General features: G+C 42.3%; 1 protein-coding gene and 1 long non-coding RNA gene across 6 annotated transcripts in view; one reads left to right on the top strand and one right to left on the bottom strand.

The window, feature by feature from the left end:
• Nucleotides 1-12,299, top strand: part of LOC104911334 — a 14,367-nt gene extending 2,068 nt beyond the window's left edge. Inside the window, exons 2-5 of one of the 2 annotated variants that reach the window (XR_004160051.1) lie at nucleotides 24-297; nucleotides 1,503-1,589; nucleotides 6,916-7,076; nucleotides 12,074-12,299. This is a non-coding gene — a long non-coding RNA (uncharacterized LOC104911334). Of the gene's footprint in view, nucleotides 1-23; nucleotides 298-1,502; nucleotides 1,629-6,915; nucleotides 7,077-12,073 lie in introns of both variants that reach the window. The other variant, XR_004160050.1, reaches the window with a different exon arrangement.
• The window catches only part of LOC100543777 (sodium channel protein type 5 subunit alpha-like), a 589,192-nt gene that overhangs the window by 103,550 nt on the left and 463,519 nt on the right, over nucleotides 1-22,123 (bottom strand). The gene's annotated exons all lie outside the window — the stretch shown is intronic.

Genomic DNA, 22,123 nt, shown 5'->3' with positions numbered 1-22,123 from the left:
TTTTCTTTTTTTCTTTTTTTCAGGGAAGAGAACTTTATTGTCAGCATTTTATGATTTCCTCTGCAGAAACATTTGATTTGTTCCAGGAAATCACATGTAGATACAATGCTTCCCTTCACAGCAACCAGATACATGTTTTGAATTGACACAGGCAGTTTCTCCATACTCCTGGACTGCTATGCACTGCTTTCAGCAACTCTGAGGACTAGAACTCATTCCCTGTGAAATGTTCTTTCCTGATGAATCTTCAAGATTTACCAGCAGGACTGCAGATCTGACATAAAACAACCCATCTTTGTAAGAAATCTCTTTCTGGAGTTGACCTCAGGGAAACAAACACTAAATCATCCTTGCTTGTGCTACATCTCTACTTTATTTGAAAATATAACTTTCTGTATTCATTTCCCACCCCCAAGCCCTACCTATATCCTCAGTGCCTGTGCAGAGTTCAGATTCCCTTGCGTTGCATTTGCTGGTTTTCTCTCCTGAAAGAACCTGTTAACCATTTTTTTATGCTGCGTTTTCCTTTCCTTGTGCATATGTCTCCCTTCCTCCTTCCTATAGCATATTTTCTTACCTTTTTTTTTTTATAACAGAATATTGTGGTGCCCTTGTTTTTTTCCCCAGGCTTCTTTCAGTTGGCAGAGACTAACTTCTGATATGGTAACACTTGCGGCAGTTTCTCTATGACCAATGGCAGCAGTGTGAATATTCACCAACTGAGAAATTGGCCCCAGTCATGTGTTTCCTGAAATCATCTGCTTAGAGTAAAGGTTAAATGCCCCATCATATTTGTGTTGTTTTATACTCATTATGGTTTGGATTTCCTTTTAGAATCCTAAAAAGGGTTTGGCCTCAGAAAGCTTTGATTACTGCCTGAAATTTTATGCTGAACAGTTATTTCTGGAAAGAAGTGCTCATGTGTCTCTGTGAGATTAATGACAGTTATTTTTATCTCATTCCTGAGCAAAGACAGCAGAATCTGCAAGTGCTCAGCATCACTACTCGTTACATAAATAATTTCACCTGTTTTTTCCTGCCTTCTGTATTAAACTTTGACATTCTGAAATGTGACAAAATGAGTTTCACAAAGGCTGTTTCCTGGGCCTCTTAGGCAGGAAACCTCATGTGGGATGCTGGGGCATTTTGCATTCCTCCCTATTCACACTGAGTCAAAAACTGAGCTGGCTGCTGAGAGAAGGCAGTGGCAGAGAACCACAGAAATGATCAGTTTCCCTGCTGCTGAACAAGACCTAACACTGCTCTCCCTCTGCTTCACTAGAGACTTTGGAATTTTATTCACCTTTCAGGCTTTCTCCTATTGATACAAAGAAAAGGGCTTTCCCGGTCATAACCTAAACCTTAATCTCCTGTGTCTCCATAAGAGGATTTAGTGACATGCTTTGTTTGATTCCTGATGCCAACTTTATGCACAATAGTTCAAAAAATCTCTTGTCATGACTCGCAGTATATCAGACTGAATTCTTTGCTTTTGTTTTCAGTGCAGTGGTGTGAATTCTCTGGAACGTTCACTGGAGCCTCTATGTTGCATGATGCTTCCTTGGAGATCACTGTACCTCCATAGCAAGGTGGATGCAGAATTCTATAGTGTGATTTTGTGAAGTCGTGTAAGTCTGTAAGTTGTGCAGGATCTCATTAAAAGCTAAAAGGAGAAGTACAGAGAGTTATTACATGGTACAATAAGCACTATGCAAAAAGGACAGGCTCCCAACAAAACAAGCCCTAGCCAGAACACTTCAGGCGTGTAAAACAAAGGGGTTAAAACAGAGTGTGTTGGTGGTTAGTCTGTAATAATGTGAGTCATCCACAGTGAGTTAAATGTAAAAATGTTGCTGCTAGTCTATAATCTGAGGGTGACAAACGGAAGTTGGAGTCTTAGCATGGAAATTAAACCCTAACAAAGCTATTTCTTTCTGCAGTTAATATCATGCAGGCCATATGACAAATGAAGTTTTTTTTCTGTTGTTTAGTTGCAGACAATTCTCTAGCTGCTTTCCTACCAAAGCAAAACAGAAAGAACAATTATATGGAGACTGCAGTCTTCAAGTGTCTATAAATTCATGTAGCAGCTATCATATAATTAGCTAATCAGCATCCCACATACAGCTGTGGGGAGTGACTCACTCTCAATGAACCTCTGTCCTGACACAAAGACAGTGTCTTTGTCTCAGCTGCAACTTCATTCATCGCCATCATTCTGTGTAGCTCTGTAGCAGCTAGTTCAGTCAGTCCAGACTTCATATTCAAGACGGTGATTTGATCTAAACTTCATTAGGAAAAAGTACTTTTTGTTGTTGTGTTGGCAACAAATTGCTTCTTCAATGACATTAGTAGGTTTGCGAGGTTGGCCAACTTTTTATAATAATAGTCTAAGTCATGGTAATGTAAAATATAGTTGACATAAATAACATATGTGCTGCTAAAAAACTCAGCAAAGCAGAAGACACATCGTCTTTGCTATAGATTATCGTTGATGGAAACATTACTAGCCTGGAGAAGAAACTGCAAAAGTACATTTCTATATCTGATGCTTACAAATCGTCATGAAGGGGCTTCTCCGTACGTGGAAGGGCTCTCATGTACAGCCATGGCTGATCACTAGCTCAAATATTTTTTAATTCTTTAGTGATTTGGGTCTCATGCATTCCCTCATTGAATGAAATGATAATTTCCACAAAGTTTGTAATGTGAAATAAGTTCCCCTGACAGCCTTCTTCTTGTGGTACACAATTCCAGCACTTTTTAACCTTTCATAATAGAAATCTTCCCACTTTTGTCAAGTGCCTGGGGAGGATGCTTCTTGAATGTGTATGATAGCTAGTAGGGTTACCATGAATCCACCACAAAGGAGCTACTCCCCCACTACATGCTTAAATCCTTAAATTTCCTCATGGTACAGCAGGGGAGACGTGTAGTGACACTCTCTCCTGTAGTTATACAGTTGTAACAGGTACAGAGTTGTAACTCTGTCTGTTACAGAGAAGGATCCTTGCAGCATTTTCATTTTCCAAACTCATCTCACTGTGTCAAACAGAATGACTGTTCCTCTCTGGGAGAACTAGCTGTAGCCTTGGTGTCTGATGAGATAGGTAAGATCTAAATCCGATGAGCTCTTTTCTGCTCTGCTTCTTCCTTGCCTGGCTGTACTGTAGCAATAACTAGAAATAGCAGAGCTGTAGCTACCAGGAATAGACTCAGTATCACACACCATGGTTACATCTCTCCATCTTTGTTTTCCTTAAGCTCTGGAACACAATGGTTGGGAGTTCTAGAGCCATTGCTATCATATGGAAAACACTTTTGTCTAGAGCTCTCTATGTAGTATGGCTCTGCCCAATTCATATTGCTTAAAAAAAAAAAAGTACTTAGGGGCATAGCTAGTTCACTTGTAGGACTCCTTATAACTACCTGAATGTGGTCAGAGGACCATTTTGAGAGTGTGACTATGTAGAGCTAAGTTCACCTTGAAGCACAAGCGATTGTTTGATTTGTTCTCCCATCACATTGTAGACTCATATTCAGAGAACAGTCTCAGCTGTGAACAGAGCATTGGGAAAAGCTTTGCAGTATACACTACAATAAGTGTGATGAAGCACTGGCACAGGCTGCCCAGAGAGGTGGTGGATGCCCCGTCCCTGGAGACACGCAAGGTCAGAGGTGCATCAGGTGCACCTGATGGAGCTGTAGGTGTCCCTGCTCACTGCAGGGGAGTTGGACCAGATGGCCTTTAATGGTTCCATCCAACACAAATGATTCTATGGTACAGCCAGGAAAACCAGTGCAGAGCAAAGACATCAGAAAGAGGACTTGTGTACACATTACTGTATGATGTGATATGGAAATGTGGTGTCTACGCTGCATCGTGATTAGTTGTCCAGACATTGCCACTTTCAGGCATAATCTCAAGATTCCCATTTCATGATGACACCAGCAGTACTCCTCAATGCAGTTCACTGTACTGAGGTGGTAGGAATTTTCGGATTGCCAAACTCAACTTTAAAGAAGCGCCGCGTGTAGGAGGCCTAAAACTTTCCCTGGGGCAATAGCTTAGAAATTGCTGAAGCCGGGATGTGCTGAAAAATGTATTTCTTTAGAGCCAAACCCTTTAGCTTTTACTCATGAAGAAACACTTTAATTGTAATAATGAGATCAGGTCACTTGCATGTAAAATCAAAGGCATAATTATGAGCTAAGTTGTTGGTTATATGCTAATATAGGTCTTGCTATTGTTCTATGGGTGATCCTTATACAACTGCTTCAAACACGCCGTAGTAAATTTTACTTTTTTTTACAGGTATTGCTAACAGTGTCATCTTAAATCATATATTAGGTTAAGATTCTGCAAATTGCAGCTTGTTAATGGTCTGAGCTGCACGCTGTCAGCTTCACTTACTGTATTCTTCGGGCTTGCTGGATTTGAAAATCCAAGAGAGCAGACTGTGGTGCAGGAACGTGCACTGCACTCACTCAGCCTGCCCAGAGCAACCCACTCATAGAGGTGCCTCTGCTCAAGCCCAGGTTCCTGTTGCCTTTGCAGGCAGCAGAAGGAAGTAGTTCTTTGATGGATCTCCGTCTGAGCTGGCCTGGGAGGTGCCTGCTTCTCTCCTCTGTCTGCAGCAAAAGCTTTTGCTTTCTGTATCCAGAAGTAAATTCTAAAGTAGTCTAGATTGAAGCTTTGAGGTCAGAGGGCAGCTATATGTTTATACCTTGCTATAATGCAGTACAGTCAGAAGGTCCAGCAACCACCCAGGTTTCAGTCTGGTCAGGTTGGTTTGTGAGTTGCCTCACAGTGTCAGGGCTTGGAGGCATTAGTAAAGATGAGATTGATACCTTCATTGCAGAGGTTCAGAAATTGTGATTGCAAAAAGACCTCCTGACAAACAGGCATTAACCTCTGCAGCGTTACTTGTTTCTTATGTCCCACATATGGTGAGGGAGAAAAAAACAAGGAATAAAGAATGATACCTCAATCTGGGGAAACAGGAGATATAAGCACAAAATTTCTGAAGATAAAATGGTTTTATATTCCATCTTAGATGCTAAAATGGTTTTGCATCCATCCTAGAAGCTATCAGTCTTCTCATCAGCCAACCTTGGCATCTGTTGAACTGCATACGTATTTATTCTTCCCAGATTCACTAAAGGAATCTCAGTTAGAAAAATGAAGCAGGCATCTATCTCCTGCTTTTGAATTATTAGCACAAAGATTTGTTGTTACAAAGAGAACTTGCCCCTCTTTTTTACGATTAAAAATTCTGCTGGCTTTGCTGTTTTGTGGTTAGCTGGTTGCTTGTGTTTGTGTGTGGAAATCTTTGTTCTCGTGCTGTGTTGTTTCTCTGGAATGCTATGAGCAGTTGTTTTTGTTTGCTCATGCTTGGGTGGAGCTAACTATCTAATTGGGTAAATATTTGCAATGTTGTGCTTGCATGCACAAAAGACAAAGAGGGCCTGATTCCTACTGACACAAATGGCCTTTTACACTGGCCTGGCAATGTAAAGGCTTATATAAAATTGATAAATATGAGCCCATTTCTTGTGGTCACACCATGTAAAGTGGATTTAGTATAAATAATTGTCCTGCTCATATTTATTTCACATTTCAGATGGGGTATTTTTTGGATGGGAGGCCTTGTGGTTACAGCCACAAAGGAGGAAACTGTCCCATGCATTGACTTTGTGTTCAGAAGTGCACAACTTCTCCCAGCCTTAGTAGGACTTGGAGCTTGGCGCTGCTGAAAAGCAAGGCATGTATTTACCAGCCTGTCTTCCAGCATGTGAGTTTTCCACAGATGTTTCCTAGGTGAACATTAAGGCCAGATAAATGAGTCCAAATACCTGAAGCTGCTTTGAAAATTGCAAGTTGCTCGTGCTCATGAAAGGTGTATTTATATCAGTGTTTCAACCTTACAAGGTGTCCGCTGCATCTGTTATTGTAAGCAGATCTGTAAAGATCTAAGATCTACACACTTATGAAGAGATCATAATGAACACTTAGGACTGATCTACTGTTAACAGATAATTGAGTCTTTCTTTGTACAGGCATTAATAAAAATGCTTGTGACATAAGGAATAGTGAAACTGAGCTCCACAGCTGAGGTGCTGTATAAACCTGACCCTCGCTCAGCTTCTGCATAGCTGCAGCTATAAAAGCCTGGAGCTTACTGCAAACTGATTTATCCTGCCTAGTCTTGAAAGAATTGCATAGTCTCCAGGTGCCATTGCTTCATACATGCCTTATGGGAACAATACAAAATGTACTTAGTGCCTTTCTTTAGATCTAATAAAAAACTTTAATATATGAGGGTTTCATTTTATTAAAAATTCTTTTTCTTGTTTGAAATTCTTGCTCACTTATTTGCTTCAAGGTTCAGCTATTTATTCTTGTCTTTAAGAAATAAATAGGAATAATTTAGAGTTTGAACTCCACAGAGCCAAACAGTGATGCTTTTACACTGGATGATATCTTACTGGGTTCATTGTAATTATTCTGCAGAGTCCCTCAGGCTAAGTAAACTTCCCGGGCTGCTTTAAGACTTTTATCATCACAGTGTAGCCATTCCCCCTCATCCTTTACTGTAGGTCCTCAATTTTTGTCTGTCTTATAAAAAATGTGTTGAATCCGAGATTGTGCAAGCATTTATTGATGGATAGTCCTCCTTACTGGTATCCCTGCAGACTTATTCCTGTTGCCTGCCCTTACCCTGTGCCCAATCTCTGTGTATGCATTCTGTGAAGCATCATGGGGTCTTAGGGGCATGATTTAGTGGGCATGGTTGTAATGGGTTGATGGTTGGATTTCATGATCTTAGTGGTCTTTTCCCAACCTTGATGATTCTATGATTCTGTGATTCTATGACTCGAGCCAGATAAAATAGGTTGGTTTGCTGCTTTCAGGTGTATCCTTTCTCCGATCTAGTTCACTTCTCCTCCATACTGTGGCATACTTCATCTCCAGTGCTGAGTTGGTTGGGATAGGAGCTGCAGAGGCCCTCTGAAGTTCATTGTGCTGCAGAAGACTCCTCGTAGAGCTGGAGCGGTTTTGTCTTCTGTATTTGGTAAGAATGTCTCATGATGTTAACCACCAAGCCATGTCACAAATGTGGTGCTGAATAGTTTCCTATGAGCTCACATCTTTCCACCGATAGTAAACCACTAACTTTTCTAGCTTTTGGGATCTTTGTAAGCTCCTTTGTAGATACTTGTAAGCATGTGTTGAGTCTTTCCCTCAGTCAGGCATAAGTGGAGTTTATAAAAAGGCACATATGATTCTGTCTTATGATTGCTGCATTAATCCTGAATACATCTGGAACTTTACTCACTGAGTTACCTTCATGCAGTTGTAAAACCAGGTTAAGATTAATCAGAACATTTAAAGTTGTGAGTAGGGAAGCAAATACCAGACAAGGCAGCAATATTTTTTCATTAAGAAAGGAGGCTAAAAATGATGCCAGTTCTCTTCCCCCACTTGATACTTGTTAAAGTACAAATATATATAAACCATCTTCCTCATGACTTTGAGATTAGTATTACTAATCCTGTTTCTCTGAAGTGTTTTTCTTGCTTCTTGTAAGCAAACAGACTGTAGCTATAGAACAGCAGCACCTAATCCTCATCTTCTGGCAGCTACCCTCGGAAAAGTGTTCCTCCTTCAGGTCTTGCCTTTTCCCTGGGTGCTGCAATTAATCACATTGGTGAGGTGTGTATGAGTGGCCAGTGACATTTCCCTCTGTCCTTCAAACTCTTATCCCATCATCACTGTGTTTTCTGAATATTTGTCTGTTTTTGCCAACAGATGTGGGCAAATCTTTCTAGCTCTATTTATGTTTGTTTCATTGACACTGCTGTGATTTCTCATCTGAGCCGGGTGAGCAGAATTTGCCATGTTGTTTGGTCTTGGGTTATTACCAAAGACTCATTTAGTAGCAAAGGTGCTTTCAAGATATTGTGAAAAGAGTGTGTCCCTTCCTGCTCACCTATCTGCACCTGCCAAAGCTGAGTCTTGCCTATTCACAAGATAAACTTTGTCACGAGTATCTGATATTTGATCTGGCAGCAGTCAGAAATGTTCTGACTGCCCATGACTTTCTCCATGAGCAAAAGTTAAATTTATACTTGAATTTTCTAGCACACGTTTAAAGTCCACAGCCTAATTTGCTGAGGGAGGTCATTAACTTTGTGTTGTGATTAGGAAATACTCTTTACCAATCCATTTCAATGCAAAAGAAAACAAAAAGGGTTTGTTCCAAAAGATTCATTCATGAAAAATTGAGTTGAATGAAAAAGGAAATTTCCAGTTTTTTTTTTTTTTAATGTATCTAGTACGACTGCTTCAGACTAGACTGTGCCTTTTACAGATAGCTACTAATTACACTGATCATTGAGATGTGTGATAAACACTGTAAGAGTTATTGGCATATCTGTAATGCTCCCTTCTGCATAATATATCTGCACTCTCCATAGAAATAGTCCCTACTGTTGTTTCATGTTCAAGATGAAATATGTCCATCAATATATTTCCCAGGGGAAAAGAGAGAACAAGGGCTGGGAGAAGGTTGCTCTGCAAATACACTCCTTATGAGGAACAAACTTTCAGGGGAGCTTGTCTGTAGCTCTTCCCAAGCAGTGGAGCGTGTCATTGCTTTTGCAATAAACCTTTCTTCAGGAACAGATAGAAAACAACTGAAAAACAATTAAAAACTTAATTTGATGTAATACTGTCCATAAAACAACTTTACTCAAGACTTTTTGAAAGACTGCTGTTCAGTGTGAAAAAAGACTGCCAGAAGTCCAAGGAGAACAGAGAATATTTATGACTGGAGAAATACAATTCCACTTTTACCCTGGAGGAATGGCTTGGTGAGATGTAACGCTTAACACAAGCGTGAGGAAAATAATTTGGACCTAGACTCTAGGTAATGAAGTTCAGCAAAACTGTTACTAAGGCTTCTTTACTGTCCAAATGATACCCAACAGAATGAATGGCCTGGGAGCCTATGGTGACCTAACTCACAGCTGCAGAGTTGGTCAGTCCTATCTTTGCAAAAGTTTGGATTGGTACCGAGATATGAGATATTTAATTCACATTTTTTACACAGATTTGTTTCCTTTAGCAAAAATCCTGTTTGACTTATCTCGTGTTTTTCTTTACAACATCTAGCAAAGTCAGGAGCAACACCTTATGCTACTCTGGATCTGTTTAGAACAGATCCACCGACTCAACTAGTCAAAGGAACAAAAGGCAAAATGTTGTTCTTTATTCCAATCTAATGCATGTAAAAATCACCCTTCTAGGCTCACAGTCCCATATGTGGGTGTCAACACATGACTACAGAACAAGAGAAAATGCAGCAAACCTTAATATATATGTCTGAATTAGCTATCTAGCGGTGCTGCTAGTGACTTAATCTGCTTCTAACTGCATTTTTAATTTTTTTTTTCCCAAACTGCCTTAGCCATAGCTGTTTCAGACTGATTTCCTGATAGCTTTCCTCCTTTAGTCCATTCAGTAATGCCACCTGATACTTAGACTATCGGGAAATGGGGAAGATGCAAAACTGGATGAAATCCACTTTCCTCACAGTGTGTCAAGTTATGCTGGATATACTGTTTTTCTGTAACCGTCACATAGCATCTCTTTGCTTTTTAAACCAGCAAACAATAACTCATGCCTTAAATAAGCTACTTCATTATCTTTTTGTTCTTTTTCTTAATGAACTTTGGTTATCACCGATACTCATTGAAACATTTTCCTTGTAGGTCGAAAACTGAATGGGCAGTTTGTAGTCAATTGTCTATAATTCCACTATGGAAATCAATCCTCTGTTATCTAGGCATGGGTTGCCTGGGTTGAGGATTAACCAGCCTGGGATGTAGTGACCTCTGCATACTATATGAAAACTTGACTTAGGACCAGCAGGCTGCATTGATTGAAGTAGAGGGGTGCAGGAACATCTGTCACATCCATGGCTCTGGGCAGCAGGCTGCCTTCATCACAGAGCTTTGAGCTTCCATGTATTTCTGGCTGGTGGCCCCAGCAAAATGTCCTTCTTTTTCACCATCAGCAGCAAACATGGGTTGCCTGAACAGTACTTGTATTTACTTTAAGTTGGTAGAGGATGGGGAGTTTGGGTCTTAATGCAGACTGTCAGTTCAAGTTCAAATGTTTAGATGTTTAAATCATCAACCTTTTACGATTTTTACTCATGGATTGTGTCCATATCTTGTATTGGAAATAGTGCAGCCAGCAGGAGGTGATTGACCCTCTGTACTCAACACTGGTGAGGCTGCATGTTGAGTGTTGTGTTCAGTTTTGGTCCCCTCACTCCAAGAAGACGTTGAAGCCCTGCAGTGTGTCCAGAGAAGCATACTGGAGCTGAAAGGGGACAGGAGTGTAAGTCTGAGGGGGAGATGCTGAGGGAACTGGGATGATTCAGTCTGGAGAAGAGGAGGCTCAGGGGAGACTTTATCACCCTCTTTAGCTCCCTGAAAGGAGGTTGTGGTGAGATGAGGGTCGGCCTCCACTCCCAGGTAACTGATAGGATGAGAGGGAGTGGCCTAAGTTGTGCCAAGGGAGGTTCAGGTTGGATATTAGAAAATATTTATTCTCAAAAAGAGTGCTGATGCAGTGGCACAGGCTGCCCAGGGAAGTGGTGGAATCACCGTCCCTCGTGTTCCAGAACCGTGGAGATGTGGCACTGAGGGGTATGGTCAGTGGGCATGGTTGGGATGGGCTGATGGCTGGACTAGATGATTTTAGAGGTCTTTTCCAACGTATGATTCTCTCATCTCCTCCATGTTCAGGAATATTTGTGCTAGCAGCTTTGTGAATTTCAGACTCCTCTAAATTCCTGTTTCTTTGGGAAGGCAGTGTGGTCTGCACCATTTGGGAATGCTTGCTGCCTTGCAGAACCAAATCCCAGAGGTCCAATCCTGTACACTTTATGTCTTTGGCCATTGACATCGATGTGGCAATTTGAATCCCGAGGTCACAGAATTGTTTCTCCCACTGAATTACTGCTCCTGGCTTTTAGGTTATTTCCCCATGTTCTTGCACATCCCAAAACTGTTTATTTCCCCATGTGTGCTTCTGGCAACCCATATTCCTAGATGACTTATTTTAGCAGGAGTCAGATGCTTACAACAGTGAGAGGTTCGTACTGGTTCTTGCTGGTTTGGAGAGCTGACACCACTGTAATGAGAATGCTGGCAGCAGCAACAACTCAAGCCCTGGCTGAACAGGCTTCTGTCCTGCAGGAACCACCCCCCAGCAGTGTGTCGCCACTGGGGATGAAGTCCCACAGATGTGTGTCTGTGAGCAGAACTGACCCCAAGGCTGGCCAGCAAGCACAGCCAGTGATGGGAGAGGGGAGTTGCTATGTTTAGCTTAATGATGGAGGAACAAGGATACACCTTTCACAGCTTAGCCTGGTACTGAATCACATTAAGGCATGTTTTCCTCTGTAGTTTCATCTTACTCAGCTAAAAGTTGTAAGGGTGTGACAGATCAGCAGAGATCAGGTGAGACTGCATGGAAAGGGAGGAGTTGCTCTCATTTAGGTGTTTTTTTTTCCCCCCAGACCAAATAGGCAGCACCTCTAATAGCTAGACTCACCTGTGCTTTTTTAATAATAGGTTGCTAGAGTGCTCAGCTTGTTCAGTAATTACAGCCAGCACCAAAGTCATAATGTGGAGCGTGGGGTGAGGTCTTAATGAATATCATTGCTCGCCTCCAAGCACAGCTCTGTGCAGCTTCTAAGCACATGGCTTCCTCTGGGACGTGCTGTTATCAGGTAGCACAGAGTGAGTATGTGGCAGCTGGGGTCAGTAAGTGTTCAGGTGGCTCTGTTAGATCATGGCAGCTGTGCAGGTTCAGGAAAGCAGAACTCAATCTTTATTAGTTACTTTTAACATCTGAGAGCTCAATGTGTTTCAATATTGAGGCTGATATATCCAGCAACATGCTGAGGCAGTGATTTTATCACTCACAGGGAAAAAAAGCTGTGTACTGACTTAGCAACATCCAAACCTGCAGAACCTAAGCAATTTTTTTTAGGATCTGAAGACAGTCTTGTTCTCACTTAGCACAAAATAGACACAGATGATGAGACTGTAACATATAACACACAGAAGAATTTCTTCTAGCTCTCTTCAACAGAATCTGACCTCTGCAACCTACAACAGTACGTTGTTTCCAAAGATGGAGAAATGGATAGAGCAAATTACTGGAAGGAAACCTATTGCATGTGAAGCCATTTCTGTTCATAAAGTTGCTAAACCTCGAGTTGCCTGAAGTTTGGAAAATGTCTGGGAGGGCAAACTGAAACCTCTGTTTGGTCTGGGCTGGCTGTGTTCTGCAACCTGCGTGACGCCCACCTTCTCTGAACACCATGAGTAGTTGCATAAGATTAAAATCATAGACAGTGGGTGTTCCCAGGCTGTCCCACAGTCAATAACCAATAACCAACAATATTTAGTGAAAAAAAAAAAGGTCAGGTAAATGTTATTTGAGAATATGAACAACAGGAAGGAGAAAAAGGTGGAAATTCAGAGGGAAAAATGACAAGCAGTAGAAAATAGGTATTTTCCAAGATTTACAGTGGAGCGAGAATGTTCCCTGGGGTGGAATACTATTTGCTTTTAAAAGTAGACTGAGTAGGAGGCTGGAAAATGCTACGCTAGAAAGGATCCCACGTTTTCATCTATTGACCCACTAACCTTTTCTTTACAACATCTGTTATCAGAAGTGCTTTGCAAAGTTTTTGTTTGTTTTTCTTTTTTGTTTCATCAGAAATTGTTCTACATGGACGCTGACTTGTCTGTTTTCCCAGCAGAGATATGCCAGGACATTCAGAGTCATAGGGATTACCCAATGTTTGCCTGTGTTGTCAGTAAATGCTGGCTGTAGGGAACTCCCTTTTTGGCTGTGTAGGTTGCTCTCGTCATATCTTCCAGTTTGAGAATTGCAGTAGAGGTAGAGAATAGCTACAGAGATCCAGAAAAAAGGACCCTGAGGCATTAAGTTTAAGATCCAGTTCCACTCTTACACCAGTGTTAATCTGAATTACATAGCTCTAACTTTAAAGAATTTTACCTGAAATGGAAACATTAGAGATACTACAGATGGGCACTGTGTTCTCTGCTTTGATAAATGGATTTACTGTGTTAATTCTGATGGAATTTCACTTCAGCAGATAATCGGAATTACTGATAGAAGAGTTCAGAGAAAGTGGGAGAAAGTACAGCAGTAAATTACAGTGATGTTAAAAATAGATTATGTGGGAATGAGAACACTTTCCAGTAGATGAAAGTGTGAAAGTCAGAACATGATGCACAGCTTTTCACCTCCAAGTTATAAAAGTCACCAAGAAATGTCCCATTGCCTCGCCAAGGATAGGTGTTACCTACATGGAAATGACTGCTTTGCCATCAGAGTGGCAGCCTCCCAGCTGGTGATTCCTTCCAGAAAAAGACTCAGGAAACAGTTCAGGAAAGGTTTTCCTGTATTAGGTGTGTGCATTATGTAACTAGAAGACTGCGATCACAGAATCATACAATCATAAAGTGGTTTGTGTTGGAAGGGATCTCAACGATCATCCAGTTCCAACACCTGCCATGGGCAGAGTTGCCACCCACTGAACCAGAAACTAGATGAGGATGCCCATGGCCCCATCCACCCTGGCCTTGAGCACCTCCAGGGATGGGACATCCACAGCTTCTCTGGGCAGCTTGTACCAGCACCTCACTCTGTAGGTGCTGAATGTAGTCATATACCTGCACAAAAATAAGGAAGATGAACTCCTTGAAAGGGCTAATTCAGAACTGGCCTCCTGGTAATCTTTTATTTGGAGAAACTACATGAATTGGAAGAGTTGAGAAAGGCATCGTGCTTTGTACTTCTGATTGTAATTGCAAAGCAGCCAGAAATAAACAGTGGAACGAGAAGTGTTTAGCTGCAATGTCTGAAGGCTTCAATTATCAGTGAAGCTAACCTGATAGCTCTGGTGCTCCTGTGGTTCATGATGAAAGAATGAGGAACCTCCAGAGCCCTGGAACACTGTTCTGTGCCAATCTCAGAGCTGCCTTCAGCTCTGTGCTTGGTAACCTGTTAGTGATTGCAAAGCTGTTCTGCTTCTCTTACTTAACACTTCAAAGGAGAAAGAATTCAGCATTTTCCCATTCTGTGCTATGGCTGTGGCACAGACATATGTCTTGTACCTTGCAGCTAATTGGAAACTGTCACAAGGTGCAAGGAAGATAAATGCCCACTGATAACCATAGCATCTTTTGTTTTAAACCTCCTAAGCGCTCTCCTGACATAGTCCCACCTTCCTCCTGTTTGGCTGCAAACCCTCAGTCCCCCATGTCTGCATGCATTGCCCCACCAGCCAGCAACTGGTCCAGCCCCAGCTACCTTTTGTCTCTCTGTTTTAAATCTCAGTCTGTTTTTGAGGATGAAAAATTATCCTCTGCTTCAATTTCCTCTTGCTGGTGCTGGAATTAATTGTTAGCTGCATTCCTTGTGGGGAATGTAATGAAAATATGACTGTAATATACTTATACTGTGATTTGTGGTTACCAGTGGAAATATTTAATGATCTTTTTGTACACATGGAATAATTGCTTCTTCTGTATCACAATAATGGACTGCGATACAATTACACTCTTGTTCTTCTTCGTATAAGAAATAAGCACATGAGTGGAACAGAATCTGAAAAGCAGAATACCCCTCATATCTCTCCAATATCCATCTGCTCACTGGAGATTCTGCACTCTTTTGAATAACACAGACTCTTATAATCAACGTGATTGTGCAGCTTTAAGATAAACAATTCATAAGATAGCTAAAGTTCATTTTCATAACAAAACTAAGCATTAAGGAGTCATTCCTGAGGCTTTCCCTAAAGGTAAAGGCTCCGAGGAACGCAATACATTGCAGATAAATCCTCCTCATATAAAGCAGTATATCCTCAGTTGCACAGAGATGAGCAACATTCACTTTTCTCAAACAAACTTCTGCTGTGAGCTGCCTCTGAGCAAGGTGTTCCTGCCCTATGAGAGCTCATTGCCCAGATGTTAAACCACAGACTTTTCATTTTTCCATTTGACAGGAGAAGGAAGGGGTTAAAAGGCAGGGAGCAATCATGTGCTGGCTTTAGGAAAAAGTAAGTTGTGCAAAAAGTTGATGAGAAGTGAAAATTGCTGAGGAAGTGATTTTTTGGGGGAGGAAAATGTGATGTTTGCAGACAAGCAGCACTCAGGCTCTTTCTCTTGCCATGGAGTGTGGGTGAGAGCAGTCCCATGGGCGGACCTGGTAGGGCCAGAGATGTCATTCTGTGCCACAGAGATGGAAAAAGGATCAGAGAAAGGGTCCCAGGTGTGGAAAGGAGGGACAGAGTCGGTGTCCCAATGTTGGATTCCTTGGCACAACATTTGCTAGTGCAACCCTACTGAGCTGCCAAGCAGCATGACCTGCACACATGTCACCCCTCTGGCACAATTACAGCTGTGTGACTCATTCTAAGGCATCCTCAGAGCAAGGATTGTGGAGAACACTTCTTCAATTTGGGGAATGGCTGAAGATAGAATGGAGTGCAGTTAGCACATCAATTTAAAAGCAGCTGGCAACACACAGTACAACAAACAGAGGGTAAGTTAAGCTGTCACCTTACAGTAAGCTGGTGGTCAGAGAGTCCTTTGCTGCCAACCTTCTACCCTTTCAGCTTTTGGTGAGGGCAATGTGTCAGCCATGAGGTGTTTGCACTGCCCTGCTGGTGGGACCCATCACTCTAACAGGTTTAGTGGCCAACATTTTTGTATTGCTGTGTTGCTGTGATGCATTGCTTTATGACTTTAAGCTGCAGTTGTGCATTTCTTTATAAGACTTTTACCTCTTTCAAGCCTGGGACAGTTCTCTTAAAACAAGAGATGTGCATGCTGCCTCAGCCTGCCTTGTGCCATTCAGCACTGGCTGGAGCTGGGCAAGCAGGCAGTGCTGCAAACCAGGAGCAGCAGTGCTTTGTTCCCATCCCACGCTGGTACAAGTGACTATGTAGGTCAGTGAGCAGGGATGAATCATGTCATGTGGCCTGTGCAAATGCAGAACCATGTTCTTTGTGGAGAGGCACATGCGGATTCCTAGGGAGAGCTGCTGGGGGCTGGGGCTCACAGGATGCTCTCCAGCTAAATGCATAGCATGAGGGGAGTTGCAAAATGGTTTGGTTGAATGGGACCTCAAAGCCCATCCAGTGCCAACCCCTGTCTTGGGCAAGGCTACCTCTCCCCAACATGTTGCCCAAAGCCCTCTCAGGCCTGGCCTGATGTGTGGTCCTACGAGTCCTCTGCCAGGGGCAGATAGAAAGCAGGATCTGCTCCCAAACACCGTCAGCACTCTTCTTAAGAGCTTTTTCCCTGTTAATTGCTTTATAACCAGTTATGATTACCCAGTAATGATTCCTGGGTCTAATGATAGGAAGTACTCATTAGCACATGGGCAAGGGAGCAGTTCCCCAGAGCACGTGCATTTAGCAGAGGGGAATTTTTGAGACTTGCAAGTTTCCAGAACAGGAAACTGAAATTTTAGGATCTAATACAGCAACCTATTCTCCATTACCATCAGCTGCCACAGTCTAGAGGAAGACGCAGAGGGAATCAAGTATGCATAATGCAAACTCACGTAATTATAACACTATCAACCTGACTTTAGCCACTTGGCTTGGAAACAATTGCCCCCAAATATTGGCCTTTGACTGTAGAAAAGAAATACTCTCGGGAGAAACTTTCATTTAGATAGCAAATTAGAGGCATAAATTAAAAAAGAAAAGCAAATCACTTAGAAAGTAGCTACCCCTGGTGTAATGCAATGAATATCAGAAAGCTCTGCTGCAGGGCTGAGAATGCTGTGTGCTAAATCAGCATCAAAATGGAGCGTGGGGGCTACTGTCGTGTTGGTGGTTTTCCTAGAATGATCTAAGTCTAAAACCTCTGAAATTAACAGTCAAATAAACAGAAAAGGGCACAGAAGGTGCTTCCAATCTGTTCTTAAAACACAAAATCAAAAAGTCGTGCCTTTAAACATGCCCTTCCTCCCGTGTGATGCTGGCCAGACAGAGGGCCTTACACTGCACTTCCAGATCAATGCATTTAAAGAGTCCAAAATCAGGAGATTTTACAGAAAAGTAGCCAGCTTCTGCCTTACCTCAACAACTGAGTGTTGTCCAGTTGTTTGTAGCTCAAGCATTGTGAGCACCTTTTCTAGTCCAAGTAACAGGAGAATGATTTGTGGGACTACAGGCAATTATTCCAGTCTTCAATTTCAAGATGTTGTTGACTTTTACCTCTGACACACTGGAAAGATTAAAGTGTTTCACAATAGCAGGGTCCCAGGAAAACATTCTCAGTCAGACTGATGGGGACACCCATTCCAAGAGGAGAAGATATTCAATTGTGTAAACGGAGAGAAAATGAGGAAAAGAAAGGTATTGTCTGCCATTATTATTAGCTGAAGACCCAGAAGAATTTCTGCAGATGGCAGATAGCATTGCCAGTTTTCAGAACCTAGTGGCTTTTCTTCAGATTTGTTTTGTCTTCAGGGAAACGTGCAACATTTAGCAATTAGATGTTGGTCCAACTATGAAACAAGGTCAAGGGAATCTTTTACAGTATTACAGCTATTTTTTCTCCCTAACATAGCTGATTTTAGAGAATATGCCTGTGCGCCTTGTGCTGTGGCAACAGTGGGGGAAAAAGTTTATCACTGCAAAGTTCACAGCTTAAAATGCAGAAAAAGCCTTTACCAGATCTCAGAAAAATGGGGGATGTGGATAACAGTGGGATTTCCCAGGGAGCCCAGGCAGTAGGGGAGAGGTGCTGCTCTTCCTTCATGAATTCCTAATAATTTTACTGGGATTTTGCAGATAAACTTTCTACTTGAGCTCATCCTCCCAAAGACAGAGGGCTGCTGGTGGTGATACTCTGTAACTTGGGGATGTTTCAGTTACGCCTTACTCCTGTATGGTTCATAGGTTAGGCGGTACAGCCAGTGATTGAGGGCTTTTCTTTTACACTGCTACTTTATTTCATATAATCTCACTTAGAATCATAGAATCATGGAGTAGGAAAAGACCACTAAGATCACCTAATCCAACCATCGACACATCCCCACCATAGCACTAAACCACGTCCCTCAGTGCCACATCTCCATAGTTCTGGAGTACATCCAGGGCTGGGGACTCCACCACCTCCCTGGGCAGCCTGTGCCACTGCATCACCACTCTTTGGCAGAACAAATTGTTCCTACTATCCAGCCTGGACCTCCCCTGAAGCAACTTGAGGCCATTACCTCTTGTTGCACTTGACCATTCTTCTTTCCTTTGCACAACAATAATAATAGTAGTATAATGATAGTAATAATAATAATAATAAAAAATCCCATTTCCCTGCTGTCAAGAAGGATGCAAGACTTAAACATATGTCCACCACACTGCAATAAAAATTGATTTGAACTGAGCTGAAAGCCAATAAGTAATAAGGATTTGTTGGCTTGCATCGGTTTTTGTCTGACAGCAGCAGAAGATAGCATCAAGCAGCATGTACTGAAATACACTGTTACAAACTGCATTTGAGGCAAAATGAAGTGGTGGTCAGTGAGGGTGCACCCAGGACCCTGCAGATTGGGATGGGGCTGGGATGCCTGCCGGGCAGGGATGGAAATTTAGGTTGGAAATGTCTGCAGCTGCCAGAAACTGAGAGCTGAGGAGAAAGGTGAGCTTCTGCTTATATCTCTAGCCTCCTGCCCACGCGCTGGGAGTCCTGCAGAACCACAAGGCATGCTGGCATGGGCAGAGCTCAAGGATGTGAACTGAGGAACCACTTTCTGTTGTCAGCAGCTTTTCTTTGGACTCAGGAACTCTGCAGTGAGTTTTGCAATCTGATTCCGCAGGGAGAAGCTCACTTTGGTAGGTCATGGGTGAGCTCCTCCAGGGCCCGAAGATGTCACATCATGCCATGTCCAACACTGCTGAAGTCCACATCTGGATCAGGTTTTAGCTCCCACAGAAGACAAAAACCAGTAAATGCTTAGAACTCTGCAGTCACAGATTTCTTCCCCCACTGTTACCACAACATAAGGCTCATTTGCACGTTCTCTAAAACTAGACATTTTGGAATTAGAAAAAAAAAAAAAAAAGAAAGGAAACCCCAGGATCTCCCCAGTTCTGTGGTGATGTTCTGAGCCCACAGATATGATAACAATGCACACCTTCCAGTCAACTTGTTCTTTCCCCCCAGTGCCCACACTGTGTCAAGGGGAATGTCCTGTATGTGGTGGATGAGTGCTCTACGGTCCCATATGTGTGATGGATTGGGCCACATCTCATCTATGCAGCTGGATGGCAGCTGCTTTTATGGAAGCTTCTCCATTCTCTTCCCACAGGATGCAGGAACAACAGCTGTGGCAAAAGGGTAAAGCCATGTTAATTTTGAGTTTATGGCACTTTTTATTTTCTGTTCTCTCTGCACACCAAAGCTCATAAAAATGCTATGGGAGTCCATGTATTATCTTGGAAATGGAGTGTTGGATCAACCCCTGAATTGTCTTATTGTGTTCAAGACCATGGCCAACAAACCAATGGCTTCCTCACCACTCAGCTGCTGTCATCACAGCCTGCATCATCCTGCCCTTGGATTTACCTCATTGCTACCGAGCTATGTTGTGTGTGGCTGTGTCCCATCACACTTGTTCTTTGTGGAGCAACCTCCTGGGAGCCTTATGTACATCTTGGGGAAACACCAGACTACCTCTGCCCAGAGGCAGACTTTCTGGTGGAAGGAACACAGCATAGAACAATACAATCACTAAATCACTAAGTCTGAAAAAGATCTCTATGATTATCTAGTCCAACCATCAGCCCATTCCCACCATGCCCACTACCCATGTCCCTCAGTGCCACCGTGTCCTTGGGCAGCATATTCTAATGCATTACCACTTTTCCAGGGAAGAATTTTTTCCTAATATCCAAATGGAACCTCCCCAGATGCAACTTAAGGCCGTAACTTCTTATTCTAGATTGTTGACCATAATTGTTTTAAAACACTTCTGTGAAGATCTGAATTATCTTTTGTGGTCTGTCTCCCCTGGTTGGAGCCTTCTGCCTTGGTTTTGCTCCTTCCCATGTTTGCTTCATTTTTGCAGTTGGACATACATCAATTTATTAGCAAACTCATTCGGAGCGACAACTTGGCATTCAGGAACTGATGTTGCTGATTCTTTCCTAATTTTTACAAAAATAGCCAATGTGGTTTTGTAATCTTAAGCATCTGTTCCAGATGGCTTGGCTGATTCAGTTAATACTGTATTACAAATGTATTTAGTGTTTTTTCTAATGTACAGAGACTTGATCAACTGGAGTCATGGAAAAAAATCTCAGCACAGAAATGCCTTAGGAGCATATTCTCTTTTAAAGCAAATGTAATATGGACTAGTATTGATGAGACTGCTCTGTACCGATGAAGGTCAGGAGAAAGATTTTGTGCTGGCAGCAGTGATGCGCTCAGGAAAACAAGGAAGCTGTCAGACAAACTGTGTTCTAGAAGGTGCTGGTTTCCAAGCAGAATTTCACCAGTTTGGGCAAGTGTTGGGTTGGGCTCCCCCAGGACACAGCCTTGCAGTGAGGCCCAAATGTTTTCTTTTTGCCTTTCCAGAGTGAAGTGTTTGGTTTTTTTTCTGGATGAGTTCCCACTTCAGCTCTTAATAATTTGAAGTGGCACCAAGCAAAGTGTCAAATAAAATTGGAATGTTTCTCTGCATCACAGTCCAAATTTTGAATAACAAACTCCAGCACAACATCCTTACCCCATCTCAGCATCCTCGCCCCAACTCAATGTCCTCATCCCATCTCAGCATCCTCATCCAGACTCAGTATCCTCACTCCAGTGTGCCCACAGCCATCACTGCTCCCGCTGGGAGCTGGAAGCTGCTCTGTGCTGCCTGCTCATTTGTCCTATTCTCTGGGCTTGGCAGGTGGCATTTTTGCTCAGTGATTCATTCCCTGGCATATGCATTTATCTGGGCTGACATTTTAATCATGCAAATAAGGATCTCCTTAATGAAGAAAAAAATTAATTTCACAACTGTTGCTACAAACACAGTGACAGTCCTGCTAATGTCATTACATTCATAATACAATCAGTGGCTTTTCCATAATTACTATAAACTGGTGCACTTAGCAGCAGAGTAAAGGTTACACAAAGAGCTGCACGACTCCTCTTGTTCACTCTGGTTTTATCGAGAGTGTTTGGCACTCCTCATATGCCCCTTTGAAATCTTTTGGTTATCGCTGCCTCATTGCTTGTACTGCAGATGGCTTTGCCTTTGTCGGAGGCACAGACAAAATAAGTGGCACAGAGACAACTCCTCCACGACCTTTATGGCTCCTTGTCTTTCAGATCCCAGCGTGCAGAGTAAACAAGGTGACTCATTCTCTTCTGGTAAATAGCTGCTTCCCAAGGTTTTGCTGCTGACAGGATTTTTGTTTTTTAATTGCACCCAAAGAACAGAGGGATGTGAGCTATGAACCACAGAGGTAGCCTCTGCCTCTGAACCCTTATAGGCTCAGTGGCCATAAGGAGAAAAACATTTTATAGTCAAAAAGCAGTGAGAATAAATGGCTTCCTAATGGGAAAGTGCTCTCTCTCTTCCCTTTTTCCTTAGAGATGCTGTGGGTGAGATACTTGAGATCTTAATCCCAGAGATTGGAGGGATTGGAACCAATTGCAAACGATGTCCATCAGCCTCAAGTGTTTTAGGGCTGTTATCAAGGAAGGAGTTAAAGTTGTTTGAAAACTTATCCCAAAATCAAATTATTGCTCTTAAGATCGGGGCCACTTTTCACAGACATTTGAGGTTGTTCCTTTAAGATACATTATCTAAAAGGGGGCTATAAGAAAGAAGGGGACAGACTAGTTAGCAGGGTCTGTTGTGATAGGACAAGGGGAAATGGTTTCCAATTATTGAAAGGGAGATTTAGATTGGATATAAAGACAATGTTTTTTATGATAAGGGTGGTGAAACAGTGGAACAGGTTGCCCAGAGAGATTGTGGATGTCC

Source organism: Meleagris gallopavo, chromosome 6 (genome assembly GCF_000146605.3).
Source record: "Meleagris gallopavo isolate NT-WF06-2002-E0010 breed Aviagen turkey brand Nicholas breeding stock chromosome 6, Turkey_5.1, whole genome shotgun sequence".
NCBI lineage: Eukaryota > Metazoa > Chordata > Aves > Galliformes > Phasianidae > Meleagris > Meleagris gallopavo.
Note: the sequence above shows the minus strand (reverse complement) of the source record. Positions and strands in the feature narration are given on the sequence as shown.